At 41.9% G+C, this 21,589-nt stretch overlaps 1 protein-coding gene across 5 annotated transcripts in view; it reads right to left on the reverse strand.

The window, feature by feature from the left end:
- Positions 1-21,589, reverse strand: part of xkr4 (XK related 4) — a 319,647-nt gene that overhangs the window by 147,314 nt on the left and 150,744 nt on the right. The gene's annotated exons all lie outside the window — the stretch shown is intronic.

Here is a 21,589-nt window from a genome sequence, read left to right on the forward strand (position 1 = left end):
TTGAGAGGTTGGTGATGAAAGGTATCAACGCCTGTCTGAGAGGCAACTTGGATTCACTCCAGTTTGGCCTACTGGCACAACAGGTCCACAGCAGATACCACTTCATTGGCTTTTCCCTCAACTCTGAAATATGATTTTTGATTTCTCAAGTGCCTTCAATACCATACAGCTTTCATTGCTACGGGAAAAGCTCCGTTCAATGTAGACTGGCACTCCCATTTATCATCAGTATTATTATCTCTTTTTGTACTTGCAGAGTTTGTTTTCTTTCGTTCACTGGTTGTACACCCAGTTGGTACGGTCTTTCATTGACTCTATTACGGTTATTTGATTTATGAATCTCAGGATCGTATATGGTGACATATATGTATGTTGACAGTACATTTACTTTGAAATTTGCTTCTTGAATTCTCCTCCCTTCCCCTCACCAATCAACAGTATTTCATTTTGTAAATACACCCAGCGACTTGGCTTCGACAGCTTTCCACAGGTTCACCACAATTTCAGACATTGAGCCCATTTCTCTCAAAATGCCGAAATATTTCAAGTCTTTCCTGAGAGGATCATCTGAGCGTCCTCCCGCTAGGAAGATATTACTGTAATAAAATGTTACTGCTTCTCAACGTGATAAAACAGCTACGAGGCATTCATCACTGTCACAATCTAGTTGCAACACCATCAAGTCTATCATGAAAAATATGATTGGTGAGTATATTCGTGCAAATGCCTGTGTTTGAGAAGCTACTTAATGCAGGTAAAATACAATGTGCAGGATTATTCAAAATGGTTGTCATGCTTTTCCTCTCAGCATCTGATTTTGCCCTCCTAGATTCTGAAGCACTTCTGAAATATGATAAATTGCTAAATATCTGCTTTATACGCACTGCTACATGCTCAGCACTTGCGCCATTACAGTTAAATGCACTTTACAGTCACAGGCAACAGTCAACTTTTGCACAGTACTCACCTTAAACAGCAACTGAAAGAACATCAGGAAAGTTCCTTGAAAAGTATTTGAATTATGAAAGTATTTTTCTTTAAAAGAGATAGCTCTAGTTTATTGCAGCAGCATGGGTAGTTTACCAGTCTAAATTAAATTTGCAGATGATACTACATTGACTGGCCTTATCTCAAATAATAACAAGCCAGCCTACAGAGAAGAAGTCATCACCCTGACACAGTGGCGTCAAGAAAACAACCTCTCCCTCAATGTTACAGAAACAAAGGAGATGGCAGTGGACTACAGGAGGAATGAAGACAGGCTAGCCCCTATTGATATCAATGGATCTGGGGTTGAGAGGGTGAACAGCTTTAAACATCATCGAGGATCTCACGTGGTCTGTACATACCGGCTGTGTGGTGAAGAAAGCACAACAGCACCTCTTTCACCTCAGATGATTGAAGAAGTTTGGCATGAGTCCCCAAATCCTAAGCACTTTCTACAGGGGGACAATTGAGAGAACCCTGACTGGCTGCTGCGTCACTGCCTGATATGGGAATTATAATTCCTTAAGTGCAGGACTCTGCAGAGAGTGGTGTGGACAGCCCAGTGCATCTGTAGGTGTGAACTTCCCACTATTCAGTACATTTATAGAGACAGATGCGTAAAAAGGGCCCAAAGGATCATTGGGGATCCGAGTCACCCCAACCACAAACTGTTCCAGTTGTTACCATCCAGGAAATGGTACTGCAGCATTAAAGCGAGGACCAACAGGCTCTGGGACAGCTTCTTCCACCAGGCCATCAGACTGCTACAAGCTGATACAATTGTATTTCTATGCTATATTGACTGTCCTGTTGTACATACTCTTTATTACGAGTGACTATAAATTGCACATTGCATATTCAGATGGAGACATAACATAAAGATTTTTACTTCTCACGTACGTAAAGGATGTAAGAAATAAAGTCAAGACAATTCAGTTTAATTCATTCACTCAGACTTTCCTAAATTCCCAAAACAGATTTTGGCTGAAGGATCTCGGCCTGAAGAGTCGACTGTACTATTTTCCATAGATGCTGCCTGGCCTGCTGAGTTCCTCTGCATTTTGTGTGTGTTGCTTGGATTTCCAGCGTCTGAAGATATTCTCTTGTTTGTGATTAGATTTTGGCCTTGTTTTTCAGTAAAGATCAAGTCTCAGAAGGTGACTGTTGCACAAAATTTAACTATAAATTAAGAACTACAAATACAAGATTTGAAAGAAAAGCTCCATCAACACTTCGAAGTTTGACCTCTTAAAACAGTCTATCAGATGAAATACAACAATTTTTCATCCCAGTTTGGCAAAAGAATAAATCAGGGAAGATAGTGCACCCGTGGCTGACCAGGGAAATTAGGGATAGTATCAATTCCAAAGAAGAAGCATACAAATTAGCCAGAAAAAGCGGCTCACCTGAGGACTGGGAGAAATTCAGAGCCCAGCAGAGGAGGACAAAGGGCTTAATTAGGAAAGGGAAAAAAGATTATGAGAGAAAACTGGCAGGGAACATAAAAACTGACTGTAAAAGCTTTTATAGATATGTGAAAAGAAAAAGATTGGTTAAGACAAATGTAGGTCCCCTACAGACGGAAACAGGTGAATTGATTATGGGGAACAAGGATATGGCAGACCAATTGAATAACTACTTTGGTTCTGTCTTCACTAAGGAGGACATAAATAATCTTCTGGAAATAATAGGGGACAGAGGGTCTAGTAAGATGGAGGAACTGAGGGAAATACATGTTGGTAGGGAAGTGGTGTTAGGTAAATTGAAGGGATTAAAGGTAGATAAATCCCCAGGGCCAGATGGTCTGCATCCCAGAGTGCTTAAGGAAGTTGCCCAAGAAATAGTGGATGCATTAGTGATAATTTTTCAAAACTCTTTAGATTCTGGACTAGTTCCTGAGGATTGGAGGGTGGCTAATGTAACCCCACTTTTTAAAAAAGGAGGGAGAGAGAAACTGGGGAATTATAGACCGGTTAGCCTAACATCGGTGGTGGGGAAAATGCTAGAGTCACTTATCAAAGATGTGATAACAGCACATTTGGAAAGTGGTGAAAACATCGGACAAAGTCAGCATGGATTTGTGAAAGGAAAATCATGTCTGACGAATCTCATAGAATTTTTTGAGGATGTAACTAGTAGAGTGGATAGGGGAAAACCAGTGGATGTGGTATATTTGGATTCTCAAAAGGCTTTTGACAAGGTCCCACACAGGAGATTAGTGTGCAAACTTAAAGCACACGGTATTGGGGGTAAGGTATTGATGTGGATAGAGAATTGGTTGGCAGACAGGAAGCAAAGAGTGGGAATAAACGGGACCTTTTCAGAATGGCAGGCAGTGACTAGTGGGGCACTGCAAGGCTCAGTGCTGGGACCCCAGATGTTTACAATATGTATATTAATGACTTAGATGAGGGAATTAAATGCAGCATCTCCAAGTTTGCGGATGACATGAAGCTGGGTGACAGTGTTAGCTGTGAGGAGGATGCTAAGAGGATGCAGGGTGACTTGGATAGGTTGGGTGAGTGGGCAAATTCATGGCAGATGCAATTTAATGTGGATGTGAGGTTATCCACTTTGGTGGCAAGAACAGGAAAACAGATTATTATCTGAATGGTGGCCGATTAGGAAAAGGGGAGATGCAACGAGACCTGGGTGTCATTATACACCAGTCATTGAAAGTGGGCATGCAGGTACAGCAGGCCGTGAAAAAGGCGAATGGTATGCTGGCATTTATAGCGAGAGGATTCGAGTACAGGAGCAGGGAGGTACTACTGCAGTTGTACAAGGCCTTGGTGAGACCACACCTGGAGAATTGTGTGCAGTTTTGGTCCCCTAATCTGAGGAAAGACATTCTTGCCATAGAGGGAGTACGAAGAAGGTTCACCAGATTGATTCCTGGGATGGCAGGACTTTCATATGATGAAAGACTGGATCGATTAGGCTTATACTCGTTGGAATTTAGAAGATTATGGGGGGGATCTTACTGAAACGTATAAAATCCTAAAGGGATTGGACAGGCTAGATGCAGGAAGATTGTTCCCAATGTTGGGGAAGTCCAGAATGAGGGGTCACAGTTTGAGGATAAAGGGGAAGCCTTTTAGGACCGAGATTAGGAAAAACTTCTTCACACAGAGAGTGGTGAATCTGTGGAATTATCTGCCACAGGAAACAGTTGAGGCCAGTTAATTGGCTATATTTAAGAGGGAGTTAGATATGGCCCTTGTGGCTAAAGGGATCAGGGCGTATGGAGGGAAGGCTGGTACAGGGTTCTGAGTTGGATGATTAGCCATGATCATACTGAATGGCAGTGCAGTCTCGAAGGGCTGAATGGCCTACTCCTGCACCTATTTTCTATGTTTCTATGTTTCTATTTGTGTCACGGTCACCTTTTTAGTGAGATAGGATAGTTACAGGCAGTTCTGTGGTGTAAATAAGATCATCGCCTACTTCCTCATGGCACTGTTGGATTCTGGTGTTTAAATCCAAGGTTCATTTACAGACAACCCAACCTGCAAAAACTCATGTCAGGGAGGTAGCATCATCAATTTGCAGGAGACTCCCGGAACTTCCGGGAGAGGTAGGATGTCTGCAATAGAGCAGCTCCTTAGCAGCTAGCCAGCTAGCTTAAATAACGTCAGCTGTGCTAATGAACGAATGACCCCCGTTAAACTCACCTCAACATGTCTCTTACAGTCTTAACCCACCATGAGCAATAGAAAAGTCACTGTTGCAAACAGTGCAGCGAGCAACACTGTCATTATTTTTGACCCCTATTAGGCAGGGGTACACTTTACTGTAGTCTGGGGTGACGTACGTTTTATGTTTTTTTTTTGGAACACTCTCCCATGGCGCGCTCTCTCTCTCACTCTCTCCTTCGCGTGCGCGCTCTCTCTCTCTCACGCTCGCTCTCTCGCTCTTGCGCTCACTCTCTCATGCTCTCTCTTGCTCTCTCTCTCTCATTCTAGTGCTCTCTCGCTCGCTCGCCCTAAAAAAAAGTTGATTTCCGGGATATTGTATATAATTTGCGGGCATCAGGGAGCCATTATTAATATGCGGGAGACTCCTGGAACTTCCGGGAGTGGTGGGATGTCTGCATTTAGAAGACAGGAACGAGGCATAAAACTTGTTGCTTCACAATCATCCGTGATGGTTTTCTTGAACAGCATGTTACTGAACCTTCAAGGGAACGTGGTATCTTACATCTGATCCTGTGCAATGAGACAGCGAAAGTTAGTGATCTTGTAGTTAGGGAACCTCTTGGAAAGAATGATCACAGCATGACTGAGTTTCTCATACTAATGGAGGGTGCAATTGTTTGATCTAAAACCAATGTATTATGTCTATACAATGGAGACTACAATGGAATGAGGGAGGATTTGGCTAGTGCAGACTGGGAACACAGGCCATATGGTGGGACAGTGCAGGAACAGTGGAAGACTTTCAAAGAGATTTTTCACGGTGCTCAACAAAAGTATATTCCAGTAAGGTGGGGAGAGCCAGTCTTGGATAAGGCAATTAGTAGTGAGCGATGTACACTGGGGTCGGTGCTGGATCTGCAACTGTTCACGATATACATTAACAATCTGGAGGAGGGGACAGAATGTAGTTTATCTAAGTTTGCTGATGATACTACATTCAGACATCCCACCTCTCCCGGGAGTTCCGGGAGTCTCCCGCGTACCGATAGCGGCTCCCTGATGCCCGCAAATTATATACAATATCCTGGAAATTGATTTTTTAGAGAGGGAGAGGGAGAAGGAAAAAGAAGAAAGAAAGAAAATGAATGAATCCTGCTTGATCTCTCTTTGTGCTAAGTAGACCTATCTGTTTTCTCTGTGGGTGGGCTTTATAGTTGATCTCTCGCTCTCTCTTCCATATTCCATCAGTTCAGTTACTGCCGTCTGTAATGACGCTCAAATCATCCGGACAACTGTCAGTGATGAAGTACAAAAGCCTGGTGAAGAAATTCCCAAGGCTGGCGGTGACAACCTGACTGCGCGAGGCTGTCGTATACAGGCGCGGGGCGCATTGGCGTCTAAAGGGGATTAGAGCAGGGTTTAAATTGGAGCAAAATTCCTAAATCGTCAGCTAAGACATCTTTAAAAATGCGCTCGCAGCAAACAAGTTCTTCGGGGTTTTTTTCCTGAAACACTTCCAGTTACAGGTACATCGAAGACAGCGATGGGCTGGGTTTAAGCGCAGCCGTTTTCAGAAGAAAAAACAATTTTAATAATACCCGGCCCTCTCCATGGTCTCGTCATTAGGACAGCGAACTGTTTACCTGTGCTGCCCACTTTATATGCATTTTGAATCACACTTTATTAAATAATATGGTAATATATTGTTTTATGTGGTGTGCATGATATATGTATTGTGGCTACACCGTGGTCCGTACAGAGGATGTTTCATTTGTGGACAATCAGCCAGATGACAATAATCTTGAACTTGAAGATACAGAACTTCTAAATCACTCATTTAAAATCCCCCATTTCAATGTAAAAAAGTAAGTTCTGATCCCGATTATTGCAGGGTGGGTGGGTGTGTGTGTGTGTGTGTGTGTGTGTGTGTGTGAGAGAGAGAGAGAGAGAGAGAGAGAGTGAGTGTCAGACAGGCGGACAGACTACGGATGTATATGCAATCGGACATTGTCTGAATGGACGTTAAGCGGCGTACACCTGTAATAAGGATACACCTTGTGCTTTTATTTCTCTTAGGGACCACAACATATCAGGGAGGTTAAGCGCAGGGAAGGCTGCTCAAGTATTTCACAGTTCTTTTCAGCAGAAAACCAAAGTCTGACAGAGAAGGTCACTGGAGCTGAGGTGTACATTACATCTTTCATCGTTGAGCATAATCTGCCATTCCAGGTGTGCACGCACACAGGCAAGCTATTCAGGAAAATGTTTCCTGATTCAGAAATAGCAAAAAAAACTATGCCTGCTCATCAGCCAAGACAGCAGCTATTGTGAACATGGCACGTTAAAACAGAATTCAGAAGTCAGCTGTCTCACAAAACACTTGTGAATCTGATGTCTTGCAAAATTAACAAATTCATTGACACAGACTGCTAAGAGGTTGAGACTTCCCTGAAATAAGTTTTTGCAGGGTGGGATGTCTGTAAATTGTGTGGAAAAGCAAATTGTGCAGAAGATACAAAGAGTCTGCAGAGAGATATAGGTAGGTTAAGTGAGTGGGCAACGGTCTATCAGATGGAGTACAATGTTGGTAAATATGAGGTCATTCACTTTGGAAAGAAAATTGAAAGAGCATATTATAATTTAAATGGTAAAGAATTGCAGAAAGCTGCTGTGCAGAGGAACTTTGCGTGATTCACAAAAGGTTGGTTTGCAGGTGCCTTCATTGCTAGAGGGATTGAATTTAAGAACAGGAAGGTTATGCTGCAACTGTACAGGGTACTGCTGAAGCCGCACCTCCAGTACCACATGCACTTCTGGTCTCCTTATTTGAGTAACGATATACTTACTTTGGAGGTAGTGCAGAGGAGGTTCACCAGGTTGATTCCAGAGATGAGGGAGTTAGACTATGAGGAGAGATTGAGTCGCCTGGGACTGTACTTGCCGAAATTCAGAAGAATGAGAGGAGATCTTATAGAAACATATAAAATTATGAAAGGGATAGATAAGATAGAGGCAGGAAAGTTGTTTCCACTGGTAGGTAAGACTAGAACTAGGAGACATAGCCTCAAGATTTGGGGGAGTAGCTTTAGGGCTGAGATGAGAAGGAACTGTTTTTCCCAGAGAGTGTTGAATCTGTGGAATTCTCTGCCCAATGAAGCAATGGAGGCTCCCTCAATAAATATATTTAAGACACGATTGGATAGATTTTTGCATAGTGCAGGAATTAAAGGTTATGGTGAAAAGGCCAGATCAGCCATGATCTTATTGAATGGCAGAGCAGGCTCGTCGGGCCAGATGGCCTACTCCTGCTCCTATTTCTTATGTTCTTATCATTTTATTAAAAGTTGATATGACGAGTAGAACAGGAACAGCATAGTGATAGGAGGTCTTACTACTTGAGGAAGAGAGAATTTAAAGATGGCACCTACCATACAACAGCTTTTATACCCAAGAAATAAAAAGAAATTCCATGGATAAGAGACAACCAATTAGAAAATGCTTATTCAATAATGGCATAAAATTAAACAATGAGAAAATACTAGCCACTTAATGAAACAAAGAATCTTTGGAATTATGCTTTGTATAGCCACTAGAGGCATATCAAACTGTTATGTATAAAGGCTACTTAAAATATAAGCAGATTGATTATTAAACTGCAAAGAAAATAACACTTAAACTTAAGCAGTTGGATCAAACTTAAGGAACTTCGTTGTGATTCATCCAGAGCAGCTGTGTAATTGTGGAGCAAACCCGATAGACTGAATGGCCTAATTTTGCTCTGATGGCTTATGGTAACAGAGCTGATTCATGGGCTGTTCCCAGGGATGCATACTGAGACAAATATCCATTTGCTGCTGGAAGATCATCAATTTAGTAAAAGTAGCACTTTGGTCTGTCTAAAACATGTTGGTCTTCCAGTGTAAGCAGATGTCTGTAAGCAAATGCTGGCACACTCCAAAGTGTAGGCATATGTATTGAGGTACGTACTGAAGGCTGGAGCAGCTATCACAGACTTTGGGAAGAATGACCACAGTTTTGGAGTCCTGTCATCAATGGGTATCCAGTGGCTGACCTCTGTGTAACTTCCTGTTAAATACTTCAGGGTTGTGTTGCTTGAGGATTTGTAAGAGAATTTTTTGAATTGATGAGACAATGAATTTACAGAAAGACAATTGTATTTACAGTATACATTTCTAGTAAAATATATATTTGGAAAATAAATCCACATCAGTCTTAAGTGACAATGCCAAATGCAAACGGGATACAGGAAAGGATTGTTCACCCAAGAATTCATTGCACTAAAGGTCCTTGTATTACTCTGATCAACAGTTGGGTGACTTTGGTAAATGCTTACAGAAATAATGCTTTATAATGCTTACAGTTATAAATTAATGCAGCAAACAGATTTCTCTAAAATTATTTAGCAGAGATAAAACTTGGAAAGTCATGTGAAAACCCAACTGCAACAACTCCAATCATGTGAAAATGATTGTATCAAGATTGTCACGATGACTATGAAAAGCCTCTCATACTTCATACTTAATTTTGAAGTCTGGCATTATGGTTACATTTGGAATTGTAATCCATGAAAAATTATTAAAATTAAAGAATCCAGAAATACTGCAGCATAAAGCAATGTTTTGTTTAAAGATCTGTTAATAAAATTTGTGTACTATGAGTATTGTGACATCACCAGAAGATAATTGGGACTTTCTATTTCATTATGAGAATCCTATAGCTACGTGAGCAGAAAGAGAATTTCCAAAGTTTATGAACCCTTCTTAGCAGGCCACTGAGTCCATCTCTTTTCAGTCTCCCCCAAACGCCTCCCTATTCACTGTCCTGACACTTCCTGCAGGCCACAATCCTGTACCCACCTCTTCCCCAACCTGATTTTGAGTTCGACACTTGCCAATCCTGATCATTGAGTGTAACACTTGTCCCTTGCCATCTGGTGATTCTGACCATCTCTAGTCTGATACAGAATGATCCACGCTGAACTCCGAGCTACCAAAGACTTCTTTTCAAATAACCTTGCCCCTCCCAGCCTTGCCCTATAGCTTGCCTTGCACTTTTGTAAACCCCTACCTCCAGCCCTTGCAAGAGAGAGTCATACCTTCAACTGTGACTTCTTGTACTTTGTGCTTTGTAATGGACAACTGATGATCTATAGGTGCAAAATAACTTCTAGGCCAGCAACTTGAATCAGCACAGGAGATTTAAATAAATACAGAAGATAAAAGGGAGGTAGATGGTGGGATATTAACACTGGCAATGCTATCTTGTTCGCTTTACTTTGAAATACTATTTGTTTATTCATTTTCTTTCACTACAATCTAACTTTAGCTTTTTTTTTCTGTAAATATGAAAGCTTACACTTGCTAACCAAAATTCTAGAATACCTACTGTGGGTCAGAAATGAGGCTGAAAGACCAAGATGGAGTGGATGTAGAGAGCATGCTTCCTATAGTAGGGGAGCCTAAGACCAGAGGGCACAGCTTCAGAATTGAAGGACATCCTTTACAACCGATATGAGGAGTAATTTCTTTAGCCATAGGGTGCTGAAACTGTGAAATTCATTGCCACAGACAGCTATGGAGGCCAAGTAATATATGGGCATAGTTAAACGTTCTTGATTAGTAAGGGTGTCAAAGGTAATGGGGAGAAGCAATGAAAATGGGGTTGAGGGGGTCAATATATTAGCCAACACTCAACCATTCCATTTCACCTAATTCTGCTCCTATGCTTCATGGTCTTATGAAGAGCTCATGGATTTGCAGACAGATTCATTGTTTGCAAACCATTTACTCAATGGTTGCACTCAATTACTTGCTTAAATGTTGTTTTGGATCTCTAGCTTCTATGCTTTTTTTTTGACTTCAATTATGAGCTTCGGCCAAACTAGAAAACAAACAAAGGGATGCTCACAGGCAATGTTCCCTCTAATTTTTAGTGGTCAGCGTGCGCAAAAAATCTTATGTTGTGCAAATTTTCTTCCTGTGACAAAAATATGTGTGCACTGAATGCACATATGGCACAGTTTATGTAGGTTTACAAAATATTTGACATAAAACTGCACAGAATAACAACAAAATAACATACATATTTAAGTCACTCAGTTATTTTTTCTCTCTCCTGCCTTTGGCATGTACCCATTCTTTGTAAACTCTATCTAGACTTATAGAACTTCTATTCAATTGAGAGCTTTTGATTCTCATTAACATATCCAAATGACATTCACCTAAACGGTTTCTCAGCTTGTTTTTGAGTTGATCCATTAGGCTAAAACCTCGCTCATAGTCTGCACTAGATGCAGGAAAGGTTCCCCCAATGTTCATCAACTGTGCAAGATCACAAAACTGCTCATTTTGAAGTACAAATGCCACCATTTGAGCAAAGTTTGAAATCAGTTTGGATTTAATTTTTTCTTGCATGGAAAATTTGAAATCATAAATATTTCTCGTAGCTGAACGTTCATGACCTCATGAGCTTTCGGTGTAGCAGTTTCTACTATTTTGTGAAGCCACTCAACTTTAAACAAATTTGCAGTTCTTTTGTGCTTCACACCCTTTGCTTCCTTTGAATTCGACATAGTGAATCAATATTTTTTCCAATAAAAACTTAGTAAACTATCTACAGGATTTAAAACAGATCTTTGTAAACTTTACGATATGAACACTTTCCGCCAAAGATGGCTGCCGCCATGATACAGCTGTACAAACCGGAAAAATGAGGCGATGTAAATTAGTGACGTGCATTGTGGTATTTGAAAAACCGACTAACTAATTAACAGAAACATTTAGCTAAAAGATTATTTTCAATAAGTATAATTATTAATTACTACATTATTTTAGGTAACTAACCTTTCGTGCGCACATTTATTTCCCTTGTGCGCTGGTTGAAAAACGCGTGTGCATGCGCACATGCGACGGTTTAGAGGGAACATAGCTCACAGGGCCAACAGAGAGTTCTGGTTCTTCTGATATACAGAGAAACATACTTTTCCAAATTAGCACTACTATATCAGCCTTGCTTACTGAAACAGAGAAGATATTTGGGCCAATGGTTAATTTCCACTGCACAGCTGATTTGTTGGTGTTATTGTTAATAAACAAATAAATGGGAAGGGTTGTGATTTGGCAGGCTAACTGTTGACTGTTTAACCTCACGACTTTTCACTTGTAACATATACTGGTTCAGAAATTGCCCAATGCCATATTTTGGCATTCAGACAGTCTTATGGCTCACCCCAAAGCTCTTTGTGTGATAATCTCTTAGATGAGCATACAGAATACAAGTAGTACTCTTTCAGCAACTGGAGAGTATTGCTATTGATAATAGAAAAGGTGAATGCTGAAAAGACAAGAGGGGAGTGGGAGAGTGATTCCAAGAGGTTAGACAAACCTGGAGTGATTGGTAAGGAACACTTTCCAAAAGGTTTCTTATTAATTGTGCAGAGACATACTAAAGATTAGCTTTATTTTTCACCTGTATATTGAAAAATTATACCATACAATAAAATACAGTAACTGAGTCATTTGAAACAAATCAAATTAGCAAGGTTATCACACTTCCAATGCCAACATAGCATGCCCACAACTTACTAACCCTAACCATAAGTCTTTGGAATGTAGGAGGAAACCACAGCACCTGGAAAAAACCAACACAGTCATGGGGAGAAAGTACAAACTCCTCATAGACAGTGGTGGGATCTGAACCTCGATTGGTGATTTTGGTGCTGTAACAGTGTTACCCTAACCACTAGTTTACTCTGCCACCTCTATTAGGGCTACAGGAAGGCACTCCTGGAAGTTATTTTTTTCTTGGAAGTCTCTTTAGGAACATGAATGCCTACATTTTGGGGCAATGCAGTTATACACCTGTACAAATTCTGCCTGTTTGTCCATACTTAAAGAAAAATAAAAGGCTCCTCACTTTTAGTAAGGAAGTTAGATGACCTATTAGGACAACAGTGAATGGCAAACTTGAATGTAGCAGTGGCCTGGAATGGTCCTGAAGCTAGAAAGCTGAGAATCTTGATGATAGTGATTTCCATGTGCAAAGCAGCCAAAGCAGATATGCCAATTTGTATTTGAATTATAGTAGCTCATAGAAAATAATGCACAGGGTGATTCTGGTTGAAAAACTGGGGTTTGTGAGTAAATATAAGTGTTGTTTTGCAGAGCAGGAGGGTTGAAAATCTCACTGTACAGTAGATGAACTTCATGTAGATGTCAAATCAGGGAGATTACTGCACAGAAAAAGTGTGAGGGAGAATAAATATACCACTGAAAAATGAAATGTATTTCTAAATGTGTGGCAAATCATCCAGAAAGGTGTGCTAAATTGCTCTATTCTGGGTTAAGCCAATTTTCAACATCACAGCATGGTTTAACTTGGAGCTGCATGAATGTATTTTCATCCCAATGTATGATGTTGCCATTCAGTGACAACAGTATAAAAGAAACTCCACAATATTAACAAAATAATAGAAATGGTGGACGAGGATAATCAATCAAAAGGCTTCTTCTATGCTGCAATTTCTATGACTTTAGACCATACTTAATCTGAATTCATTCAAGTAAGCTACTCAATAAATTGAAGACTGAAACATTGGCTGGGAATATAAAACAAACTTATTTGGGAGGAAGGTAGAAAGTTATTTTTATGACAAAGTTAGAGATTTTCCAAGAAAAAAAGATTAATGTTAATCTTGGAAATTTGATGAAAGGTCAATAATCCTGGATAATTGAGCAGAACTTCCTTGAGTAAATGTAAACAGGAATGAACTGACACCTATCAAAATAGCAGATTTGTTGATAACAGGAATTATGCAGATGCTGGAAATTCCCCCTCCCCACTGATCTCCCTCCTGGCACTACTCCCTTGTCCATTCGTCCCCCCCCATCCCTCCCCACTGATCTCCCTCCTGGCACTTATCCGTGTAAGCGGAACAAGTGCTACACATGCCCTTACACTTCCTCCCTTACCACCATTCTGGGCCCCAAACAGTCCTTCCAGGTGAGGCAACACTTCACCTGTGAGTCGGCTGGGGTGATATACTGCGTCCGGTGCTCCCAATGTGGCCTTTTATATATTGGCAAGACCCGACGCAGACTGGGAGACCGCTTTGCTGAACATCTACGCTCTGTCCGCCAGAGAAAGCAGGATCTCCCAGTGGCCACACATTTTAATTCCACATCCCATTCCCATTCTGACATGTCTATCCATGGCCTCCTCTACTGTAAAGATGAAGCCAAACTCAGGTTGGAGGAACAACACCTTATATTCCGTCTGGGTAGCCTCCAACCTGATGGCATGAACATCGACTTCTCTAACTTCCGCTAATGCCCCACCTCCCCCTCGTACCCCATCTGTTACTTATTTTTATACACACATTCTTTCTCTCACTCTCCTTTTTCTCCCTCTGTCCCTCTGAATATACCTCTTGCCCATCCTCTGGGTCCCCTCCCCCTCCTTGCCTTTCTTCCCGGACCTCCTGTCCCATGATCCTCTCGTATCCCCTTTTGCCTATCACCTGTCCAGCTCTTGGCTCTATCCCTCCCCCTCCTGTCTTCTCCTATCATTTTGGATCTCCCCCTCCCCCTCCAACTTTCAAATCCCTTACTCACTCTTCCTTCAGTTAGTCCTGACGAAGGGTCTCGGCCTGAAACGTCGACTGCACCTCTTCCTAGAGATGCTGCCTGGCCTGCTGCGTTCACCAGCAACTATTAGATTTGTTGACATAATCTTTACTTCTTTGGCCTAGAAACACTTTCATCTTCAGAGTAGGAGAGAAGGTTACCTTCCCCTCGTTTAACCCACACCCTTCATTACTTCCTTCTGTTTCAATCGATCAGTAAGCATTTTAAATTTGTAATTGTGAACTGTTGAGAATGTAAGTAACCCTAACCGTGTCAGTCTGAGATAGGTTGCTGTTCACTGTGCCATGATTTTTAATGAGCAAAACTGAACCTGACCACATGCAGTAGACAAATTCAAATGTGCCAGAGCGTTGAACACTAAACAGGAATCCTCTATTCTGCTGTTGTAGAAAAAGCAGTTTCATGTTGGTTTAAACATAACTGACATGCTCAATTATTTAATTAATATTCTCAGTACCAGGAAATGACAACCCCAAAATTATCTATATTCTTTGTTTCATTGTAAATGAAATCCTAATTTTGAGATTATATATGTAACTTCATTGAACATTCAGTAATTTTACTGAAGTGTAATTTAAGTTTGTAGACTTTAATAATACTGTAAAGTCAACATTTGTACCATTCTGGCCTCCCCTATTTCTCAAAAACCATCTGCATGTATTGATAAGCAAATACAAACATGTCTGCAATGCAATCCATGAGTGCAAACCTGCAGATAAACTTAAAATATTTTCATATTAAAGTATGAGCACTGCTTGCTTATAGGAGTATCTGAACTAGGAAGAAAAAACCTTATCTAACTTCCAATTTGATTTAGATGCATCTGAATGTAAATAAAAAATAATAAATTATGATAACCAAGAAATTAGATTACAATGACACTTGGAGTATTGTGAATAGTTTTTGGCTCCTTATGTAAGAAAGAATCTGCTGGCATCGAAGATGGTCCAGAGGAGGTTCACAAGAATGGTCCTTGTATAAAAGGGTTAATGTCTGAGGAGCATCTGATGGCTCTGGGCCTATACTTGCTGGAGCTTAGAAGAATGAGGGGGATTTCATTGAAACCATTGAATATTTAAAAAGAAACCATTGAATATTCTAGAAAGAAGTTGAGGTGGTGTTTCCAATAGCAGGGTAGTCTAGAACCAGAGGGCACAGCCTTGGAGTACAAGGATGCCCCTTTGAACAGTTGAGGAGGGTAGCAGACACCAACAGAATCAACAAGCTCATTCGTAATGCCAGTGATGTTGTGGGGACGGAACTGGACTCTCTCACGGTGGTGTTTGAAAAGAGGATGCTGTCCAAGTTGCATGCCATTTTGGTCAATCTCTCCCATCCACTACATAATGTACTGGGTGGGCACAGGAGTACATTCAGCCAGAGACTCATTCCACCGAGATGCAGCACTGAGCATCAAAGGAAGTCATTCCTGCCTGTGGCCATCAAACTTTACAACTCCTCCCTTGGAGGGTCAGACATCCTGAGCCAATAGGCTGGTCCTGGACTTATTTCATAATGTACTGGTATAATTTACATATTACTGTTTAACTATTTATGGTTCTATTACTATTTATTATTTATGGAGCAACTGTAACGATAACCAATTTCCCCTGGGATTAATAAAGTATGACTATGACTATGACTATTTCTTTAGTCTAAGTGTTGTGAATCCGTGGAATACATTGCCATAGAAGGCTGTGGAGGTCATCATTGTATAAAATTAAATCAGAGGTTGATAGGTTCTTGATTAGTCAGGGCCTCAAAGGTTAACAGGGAGAAGGCAGGAGAATGGGGTTGAGAGGGATAATAAATCAGTCATGATGGAACAGCAGAGTAGATTCGATGGGCTGAGTGGCTTAATTCTACTCCTATGTCTTATGGTCTTATGAAATCTCCCACAATGATAGGGACGGTATTAGGGTGCACAATCTTGTGCCTGCCAATTATGTTGTTCAGCTCCTCCAGTACCTAACTCGACGGACCAAATGGCCTAATTTTGCAGTAATGTCTTCCAGTCTTAAAACTGGTTTAATTAGCTTCCACTGTTATTCCCACATAGAATAATAGATTCATGTGGGAATATACATAATTCTCTGAAAGCGCACACATGAAATGAATCCCTTAAACAGATCTTCCATAGGGTCATAAAAAGTACAGCACAGAAACAGGACCTTTGGCACAGCTAGTCCACGCAAAAACCATTAAAATGCTTACTTCTATTGACCTGCACCAGGATCATAGCCGGCCGCTCCCCTACCACTCAGGTACCTATCCAAACTTCGCTCAAACATTGAAATTGAGCTCGCATGCACCATTTGTGCAGGTAGCTCCTTCCATATTCTCATGACCCTCACGTTTCTCTTAAACTTTTCACCATTCACCCTAACCTATGACCTCTGGTTGTAGTCTCACCCAGTCTCAATGGAAAATGCCTTCTTACATTTACCCTATCTATAACTTTCTTCATGATCCTTTCTACCTGTGACACCACTTTCAACAAATTGTGAACCTGTATCCCTAGATCCCTCTGTTCAACCACACTCCTCTGTGTCCTACCATTCACTGTGTAAAACCTACCCTGCTTGGTCCTACCAAATTGCAACACCTCACATTTGTCTGCATTAAATTCCCTCTGCCATTTTTCAGCTCATTTTTTCAGACGATCCAGAACCCTCTGCCAGCTAAAATAGCCTTTCTCACTGAACAATACACCGTTAAACTCGGTGGCATCTGCAAATTTGCTGATCCAGTTAACCAAATTATCATCCAGATCATTGATATAGATGACAACCAACTATGAACCCAGCACCAGTCCCAGTGGCACTCCACTAGTCACAGGTCTCCAGTCAGAAAGGCAATTATCTACTACCACTCTCCAGCTTCTCTCACAAAGCCAATACCTAGTTAAATTTGCTGCCTCATCTTGAATGCCAAGGAAATGAACCTTCCTGACCAACCTCCCATGTGGGACATTGTCAAATGCCTTGCTAAAATCCATGTAGACAACATCCACTACCTTGCCTTCATCCACTTACCTGGTAACTTCCTCGAAAAACTCTATAAGATTGGTTCGACGTGACCTATCACGCACAAAGCCATACTGACTGTCCTTAATTAGTGCATGTCTATCCAAATACTTATATATCTGGTCCCTAAGAATACTTTCCAATAACTTTCCCATAACTTACCGGTCAGAATTACCAGCCTATAATTTTCAGGTTTACGTTTAGAGCCTTTCTTTAATCAGCGGAACAACATCCTCCAAACCTCTGGTACCTCACCTGTCGCTAAAGATGATTTAAATATCTCTGCATACATTGTGGTCAAGTGACTACTGTTGTATATAATGTTATGTCCACCTCCCCTTTCTGACAACCTCTTTGTTGTCACCCTCTCCTGCTTAACAGGTTCCAATCTCTATGGCATTCATTGCTCTAAGTTTCTAGATTTAACTCTCTTTGCTACACAAACAATATCTATCCAGAGATATTGATTCCCACTACTAACATTTCAAATGCTGCTTTCCGAGGACTCTTGAATCCAACCCTTTCCATCGCTGATGTCAAATAGGTATTAAGTTATTTGCACTCCCGAGTGCAGCAGAATCCCTAACAGGTTTATTCCCTCATACCTATGTGGTAAGCTATGACCACAAACAAAAGATACACTGCAGGTGCTGGAAATGTACAGCAACACACACAAAATGCTTGAGGAACTCAGCAGGTCAGGCAGCATCTAGGGAGAGAAATAAAGAGTCAATGCTTAGGGCTGAGACCCATCATCAGCACGGGAAAGGAAGTGAGTAGAAGCCAGAATAAGAAAGTGGGAAGGGGAAGAAGTACAGGCTGGAAGGTGATGGGTGAGACCAGCTGAGGGGGAAGGAATGTGGGTGGGTGTGGGGGGTATACTATGTGAGGAGTATAGAGGGGATGGGGGAATAGGTAATGGACTGAAGGAGGAACTTAATAAGAGAGGAGAGGGGACCGTGGGAGAAAGAGGAAGAGGATAGGCATCAGAAGTGCGTGATAGGGAGGTAAGGAGAAGGGAAGGGGTAAAAAAAGATAACACATGTAGGTAACCTTGGATTTCAAGAGTTATTGAGGCCCTGGTTATGAGAAAAAAGAAGATGCATAGCAGGTATAGGCAAGTAGGAACAAATGAGGTGCTTTTGGAGTATAAGAACACTTAAGAAAGAAATCAGGAATGTTAAAAGAAGGCATGAATTTTCTCCAGTAGACAAAGTGAAGAATTCTAAGGGATCCTACAGATATGAAAGATCAAAAGGATTGCAAGGGATAAAATTGGTCCTCTCGAAGACCAGAATGGTAATCCACGTATGGAGCCAAAACAGATGGGGGAGATTTTAATTAATTCTTTGCATCTGCGTTTACTCAAGAGACGGATACAAAGACTATAGAAGTGAGGCAAAGCAGCATCAGATTCATGGACCCTGTACGATTACAGAAGAGGTGGAAGTGTTTGCTACCCTGAAGCCGGGTTATGATCTGCCACCAAGAACAGCAGCTTCTGTAATTGAGACGGTCAAATCCCCCGGAGTATGGATAGCTGACACGGCTCCTTTAAGGGTTCAGAACAGTCCCACTAATTGGTAATCATGTTCTGAGTGTCAAGAATTGAGTATTTAAGGAACACTTGAACTGTGGTTCAGTGCTCAATCATAAGCCCACTTATATTGTCTACTGTTTGTTTTGAGCTCCGATCCAGTGTAATACCGTGTCTCAAACTTTGCTTTGGATATCCCAGCATTTGTGTCCAAAGAGAAATTTTCAACGGTTCTTGTTTCAGTCGAAGCAAGCAGCTGAAGAAGGGAGTGAAGAAATCGGGTAGAAAAAGTCATTTTATTAAACACTGCTCTGGGAGAAGGGTCTGCACTGCGCAGGCGCGTGACGTAGCACGCCAAGGTTTAAAAGCAGACCACCATATACAGCGGCCATCGTCGGAGTGGACTGAGTCAGAGTGGGACGGCTTTGGCTCAACAGGCTTCGGCGAGAACAGGCAGAGGCCAGGGTAGGTTCCGGTAAGTTTTTTGTCCAGTTTGTTTACAGTAGAGAGAATGCCAGGCAGGATGTTGGAATGCTCCTCTTGCAGGATGTGGGCAGTCAGGGAACCCTTCGGTGTCCCTGACAATGACACCTGCAAGAAGTGCATCCAGCTGCAGCTCCTAACAAACCGCGTTAGGGAACTGGAGCAGCAGCTGGATGACCTGCGGATCATTCAGGAGAATGAGGAGATTATAGATAGTAGTTACAGGGAGGTAGTTACGCCAAAGGAGCAGAGGACAGGAAATTGGGTCACTGTCAGGCGAGGGAAGAGGAAAGGGCAGGCAGAGCAGGGTTCCCCTGTGGCCATTCCCCTCAACAACAAGTATACCACATTGGATTCTGTTGGGGGGGATGACTTACCTGGGACAAGCTGCAGTAGCCGGATCTCTGGCACTGAATCTGGCTCTGCAGTGCAGAAGGGAGGGTGGAAAAAGAGGAGAGCGGTAGTGATAGGGGACTCGATAGTTAGAGGTACAGATAGGTGGTTCTGTGGTCGTGACAGAGAATCCAGGATGGTTTGTTGCCTCCCGGGTGCCAGGGTCAAGGATGTCTCTGATCGCTTGCATGACATTCTGAAGTGGGAGGGTGATCAGCCAGATGTCGTGGTGCACATCGGTACCAATGACATAGCAAGGAAGAGTGAGGAGGTCCTGGAGAGTGAGTATAGAGAGCTTGGTAGGAAGTTGAAAAGCAGGACCTCGAGGGTGGTAATCTCAGGATTGCTATGTGCCAGTGAGGGTAGGAATAGGATGTTCTGGAGGATGAGCAAGTGGCTGAGGAACTGGTGTAGGGGGCAGGGTTTCAGATTTCAGGATCTTTGGGACCTCTTCTGGGGCAGGTGGGACCTGTACAAGAGAGACAGGTTACACTTGAACTACAGGGGGACCAATATCCTTTCAGGGAGGTTTGTTAGTGCTATTGGGGAGGCTTTAAACTAGATTTGCAGGGGGATGGGAACCAGAGTGCCAGAGCTGACAGTGTGGCTGGGGTGAAAATAAGTGATGTTCAAAGTTCAAGCAAATCCACTAATAGAAAGGTTGTGAGTGGTGGTAAAAATCTTCTGAGGTGTATATATTTCAATGCTAGGAGTATTGCAGGGAAGGAGGATGAGTTGAGGGCGTGGATTGACACGTGGAATTATGACGTTATAGCAATTAGTGAAACTTGGCTACAGGAGGGGTGGGACTGGCAGCTTAATATTCCAGGGTTCCGATGTTTCAGATGTGATCGAGGCAGAGGAATGAAAGGTGGGGGAGTAGCATTGCTTGTCAGGGAAAATATTACAGCAGTGCTCAGGCAGGACAGATTAGAGGGTTTGTCTACTGAGTCCTTATGGGTGGAGCTGAGAAACAGGAAAGGTATGGCCACATTAGTGGGATTGTATTAGAGACCACCCAATAGTCAACGAGACTTGGAAGAGCAAATCTGCAGAGAGATAGCAGGCAACTGCAGGAAACATAAAGTTGTGGTGGTAGGGGATTTTAATTTTCCATATATTGATTGGGACTCCCATACTGTTAGAGGTCTAGATGGTTTAGAGTTTGTAAAATGTGTTCAGGAAAGTTTTCTAAATCAATATATAGAGGGACCAACTAGAAGGGATGCAATATTGGATCTCCTGTTAGGAAACGAGTTAGGACAAGTGACGGAAGTCAGTGTAGGGGAGCACTTTGGTTCCAGTGATCATAACACCATTAGTTTCAATTTGATCATGGACAAGGATAGATCTGGTCCTAGGGTTGAGGTTCTGAACTGGAAGAAGGCCAAATTTGAAGAAGTGAGAAAGGATCTAAAAAGCATGGATTGGGACAGGTTGTTCTCTGGCAAAGATGTGATCGGTAGGTGGGAAGCCTTCAAAGGAGAAATTTTGAGAGTGCAGAGTTTGTATGTTCCTGTCAGGATTAAAGGCAAAGTGAATAGGAATAAGGAACCTTGATTCTCAAAGGATATTGCAACTCTGATAGAGAAGAAGAGGGAGTTGTATGACATGTATAGGAAACGGGGAGTAAATAAGGTGCTTGAGGAGTATAAGAAGTGCAAGAAAATACTTAAGAAAGAAATCAGGAGGGCTAAAAGAAGACATGAGGTTGCCTTGGCAGTCAAATTGAAGGATAATTCAAAGAGCTTTTACAGGCATATTAAGAGCAAAAGGATTGTAAGGGATAAAATTGGTCCTCTTGAAGATCAGAGTGGTCGGCTATGTGCGGAACCAAAGGAAATGGGGGAGATCTTAAGT

The sequence above is a fragment of the Mobula birostris genome, chromosome 1, assembly GCF_030028105.1.
Source record: "Mobula birostris isolate sMobBir1 chromosome 1, sMobBir1.hap1, whole genome shotgun sequence".
Classification (NCBI taxonomy): Eukaryota; Metazoa; Chordata; class Chondrichthyes; order Myliobatiformes; family Myliobatidae; genus Mobula; species Mobula birostris.